The sequence below is a fragment of the Simochromis diagramma genome, unplaced genomic scaffold, assembly GCF_900408965.1.
Source record: "Simochromis diagramma unplaced genomic scaffold, fSimDia1.1 OVJJ01000475.1, whole genome shotgun sequence".
NCBI lineage: Eukaryota > Metazoa > Chordata > Actinopteri > Cichliformes > Cichlidae > Simochromis > Simochromis diagramma.
The window spans coordinates 1,359-6,239 of NW_024386975.1; the positions used below are offsets into that span (position 1 = coordinate 1,359).

The 4,881-nt window shown below is 44.0% G+C and overlaps 1 long non-coding RNA gene across 1 annotated transcript; it reads right to left on the reverse strand.

The window, feature by feature from the left end:
- Positions 1–546: 546 nt before the first annotated feature.
- LOC120738319 lies at positions 547–2,848 on the reverse strand. Its single transcript, XR_005696942.1, has 2 exons — positions 2,691–2,848; positions 547–746 (listed from the first exon to the last, which is right to left on the reverse strand). It is a non-coding gene; the product is annotated as an uncharacterized LOC120738319 (long non-coding RNA).
- Positions 2,849–4,881: the final 2,033 nt, after the last annotated feature.

The following is a 4,881-nucleotide window of genomic DNA, read 5'->3' on the forward strand; positions in this document are numbered from 1 at the left end:
TAACCCTCTGTGTACCTGCAGGCAGGGCTGCAGTTGCTCCCACAGTCTTGTTAGAAGTTGGGTTGTAACGTTGCAGGTCACCGTCTTTGACCCCGTGATGTTGGCTGTGCTGATGACGCTGTAGGTGCCGTCTTCCTCCTTGTGGATCTGCAGGGTTGGAACATCAGGTGGTTCCAGTGCACGTTCATGTCCTTCGTGGTCGGTGGAAATCCATGCCAGTTCAGGTTCAGGAAAGCCCCCCTGTGTTATGCAAGTTGCTGTCATCTTCTTTTGGTTGATCTCGATGTTTTGGCTCCTTAAAATTAGCTGTAAATATTGTAAATATGTATTAATGACATATATAAGATAACAGTTTGATGTGCTGTAAAATGACGCAGATACCAACCTGCTACATGAACCATGGTTTGGCAGAGTTTGTCCTTGATTTCTCCTGCGTGGTTGAAAACGACTTAAGGGACTTCAGTTGTCTTCATGCATCAGCGGATCGATGATAAGGGACAAGTTTCCAGATCGTAACTGATCAGGAAAGATTTTGGTTCTGTTTTCAAATGGCAAGCTTTGATGTTCCAAATCCTCCTTTCCATTCCTGTAATAGTGGAGCATTTCAGTATTGTTTTGGTTCTGCCAATAAATGCTGACTTTCTGTGGATCAAACTGTTTGCTGAGTGTGCACTGCCAGAGTAATGGCTCTCCTCTGGTTCCATTAGTTTCAGAGGAAGCTGCCACCAGTGGGAACCCACAGAGAGCTGCAACGAAACAGACAAAGGTTCAGTCAGACGAACAGGAAACCATAACCGCCATTCATCATAGTCGCTCCTTTGGTAGTCTGAAATCATGCAACCTGTCAGCCGTCCAACTATAATGAAAATTATAACAAAGTTTTCAAAACAAACGTGGTAATAGTGGGACAATACAGAGGCAACAAGGCGCTAATGATGTGGAAACAATACGTTAATTTCTAAAGCACCAACCCAGTAAGACACTGTATGACCAGCGAGCTCAGATGAGCATGTTCTGTTGACATTTTGTAACTGGATAAAAACCAGAAACTGAAGGTAATGATGTGTGCACAAATACTTATGAGGCAACACCAGTTAGTAATGGTGCACTAATGTACGTGTAACAACACAGGGGCGTAATTTCCAATAATCAGACCCAGCCAATACCCCCCCCACCCCCCCCCCCGCCCCCCAATAAATGATGAATTATCTTGCATGAGTAGGCTATTGAATTTATTTACTCATTTCAGTTATTATCATCAAAATAGTTGCATGTTTAATCATCCGGGAATTTACCCAGATTTATTTATTTATTTAGACAGACATCTTACCCCCCACCCAATGCTCAGCACAAAGTTGCACCCATGTACAACACGACAAACCTGTTCATAACATGGTAACATCCATGAATAATAGTTTTCATTTAACAATTTGGTGGAAAGATTCAGAAATCATAGTATAATGAACAGCAGTACACGGAGAACTGCAGTATATCAGTAACGTGTTTTATGATTATTTCATTTTCATGATTTTATTAACTCTAACAAACGTAATAGATCACAGTGTGAGCAGTTTGTCACATTCAATAAATTTCATTGAACAAAAAATGAATGAATGTTTGTTTGATTGGTTAACTGTATCTTTAAGAAGCAGGGACACGGCGCCGCGCTTTAATACAACAACAATACTGTACTTCCCACTATCACACACAGCATAGTGCTGTGGAAACGTCACAGCTTCCTCTCGTACTGACACACAGAACAACCAACCAAACAAAGTTATAATTTAATTATTTAATAATAAATAAATAATTATCAATAACCACGTTTTTTTTTAAGCTACAGCCTGTTAGCAGCAGCTAGCTCCAGGCCACTGAAAGGTCACAAGCAGAATGGCTGAATCATCACCCCACTGCTTCACGCTGACGGATTTATGAAAGTAAAAGTGCAATAAAGTCAAAATCAGACCTACCAAAGAAGAAATAAAAGCTTTTCTTCTCCATCGTGAACGAAAACCCACTGGTTTGTCTCAACACGGCTGCCTGCCTGGCCACACCTGATGCCTACGACGTTTCTACCACTGCGTTTACGTCACGCTTGCTCTGCCCTCTCAGGGCGGGCCTGATACAAAACTTCGACTGCTGGGATTTTGTGGTCAGACACCATCTCCAGCTACGAGACAGATGTCGACTCTGATCTGCTTCATTTCTCTTTCATTAAATCTGTCAGCGCTCTGAAAGAGGTGTAGGTGTTGTTATAAGGCTGTTATTAACCCGTAATTACATTTGTCAGATTTCACCAACAGATTTTTTTTTTCACTTGAAAATGTCAAAGAATACTTTAGATCTTTAAGGTTCAATAACTAAATCACTGAAAAAGCAGCTTAGGTGTGTGTGGTGTGTGTGTGTGTGTGTGTGTGTGTGTGTGTGCGTGCGTGCGTGCGTGCGTGCGTGCGTGCGTGCGTGTGTGTGTGTGTGTGTGTGTGTGTGTTGGGATGCCAGGTTGGTGGTAATGCTCCCTCTGTGGGTTTCCTGTCAACGTTTTGTTGCTCTATTACTGCCTGACTTTAAGTTCTTTCTTTTGTAAATAAAAATCTGAGAGACAAAACTCTGGATTAATAAAAGTTTGCTGTTCCTCCAACCGTCTGTAGTACAAGCTGTTAAAGAGCAAGAACAAGAAGGACTCTGCCTACCTGCTGCAGTAAGTCTGTCCTCTTTGATGGGTAAAGCTGACGTAGCTCCTCTAATATTTTCTGTTGTTCTTAAATTCAAGTTTACATGAACTGCACAAGTTAATCACACAGTGTAGAAACTGCTGTGCTTCTGTTTCAGTCGCTCCCTATAAGAGGAAGTGTTGCAGCCACTCCTTCATGCAAGCAATGTGAACAGACTGGCACGTCAACTTTGTGTGTTTAATTTAAAAAAGAAAAGGTGCCTTATTCTCTGCATGTTTAAGTCAGTCTGAGGTGACTTGTTTGCCTTGCAGCAGTTTGAAGGCTTCTGTCTCTAGAATGAGAAGACGGGTTCAGCACGGGTTGGGGAGGGGGGCACCGTGTCATCAGACTGAACCAAAGCCAGGGTCTAACTGGTTAACTGGACTGTGGTTGTTGTTGTTGATGTGTGGCTGGCAGCTGCAAGGCTGCAGCCAAGTGCGTTGGAGTGTACAGCAACTGGAAATAAAGACATGTATTCTGAATGTGTTACAATGTGGTTGGGTCCAACATGCATCTACAGTGGTGCTGATAGCCAGGAATGTGGCATGGTGGAACCAACATGGGGCCAGCCAGTGGGACCAGCTGCAGGACCGGTCTAAGCACCGGATGCAGCTAATAGAAAGTCTGTCAGCTCCCCATGGAAGTGGCCGGTCTCTACGGTGAGGCCTGCATCGACACTGCCTACCTGTGCACCCATACCCACTCCTCCAGTGGGAGCAGGTAGTGGCCGGCAGGTTCCTGTTCCCCAGAGGAGGGCGGCTGTGGTCGGGTCCGTCATGCTTCTGTACAGCCTTCCTGAAAGCTTTCTGACAATAATAGGAGGCAAAAAGAGTTCTGACAGTCTTTTCTTCTGGATCAGGTCATTTTGCTGTGTGTGTGTTTGTGCATGTGTGTGTGTCTGTGTGTTAAAGTGTGCAGTGAGTGAGTTTGTGTCTGTAAGCATTTAAAATGAAGAAAAACGTATCAGCGTTATGAAGTTTGCCCTGTGCTTTGATGCTGCTGAAAACAAACGTTATGATCAGGGATGTCAAACATTAGGTTCAGGGCCAGAATTGGTCCGACAAAGACTCCGATCTGTCCCGCTGGACGGATTTTTGTACTTGCATATCAAACAAATCTTACATCTCTTCTAATAATAATGATAATAATAATAATACAATTTATTTAATAAATCGCCTTTCAAAACACTCAAGGACACTGTACACAATCAATAACAACAACAAACATAACAATTTATAAAATAATAAGGATAAAACGTTGAGCAAATAAATGAAAGTAGCAGGATGGAAAAATGCATGTGGAATAGACTAATGTGAACAGGTGAGTTTTGAGTCTGGACTTAAAAAGAGGGAGGGAAGTGATGTTTCTTATCTCAGAAGGAAGAGAGTTCCAAAGACGGGGGGCAGAGCAGCAGAAAGCCCTGCGCCCCACGGTGGCTAGCTGGGGGGAAGGCATGGTGATCTGAACCAGGTCAATGAGGTATAAAGGCGAGATATGGATAGCCTTGAATGACATCGGTGGTGTCAGACTGAACAACAGTGTTAGCCGCCCTGGGCAGACCGGCTAAAACACTGTGGTCAGCAGTCCTGTCGAAGCTCCGTGGGGAATGACGAGAGGTGGAGCAAAAGGATTGTATTGGTTTAGAGTTGTCATGATGAAACGTCTTGATGCTCAATCAGCCAAGTAAGTAAATCTCCAAAAGTTGATTCTGTTCATCTGGACGTTTTCAGCGGGAGAAACGTTTCGTCACTCATCCAGGTGACGTCTTCAGTCTCAGCTGACTGCAGGTCTCAATCTTATCAACAGTACATTTGCATAATGACTGAAACCAGCCCAGTGAAGGAACAATGGGCTGGGAGGTCAGTTCCTTCATCATAATTATGCAAATGAGTCCCATTCACAGAGAGCTGGGGAATGGCTGCAATCACAGCATGTAAGATGGTGACAGATGTACCCTTAGGCCCCTCCTAAATTCAGAGATGGTCTTTCCCTTTTCTCGTAAATGGCCTCCTTGACTCCGCCCTGAAACCAGCGTTCCTCCCTGTCCAGGATGTTACATCCTCATCATTGAAAGAGTGTCCACTGGCCTGTAGGTGTGAATAGACTGCAGAGTCCTGGCCTGACGAGGTGGCTCTTCTGGGTTGTGCCATCTGCTTAGCCAGAGGTTGTT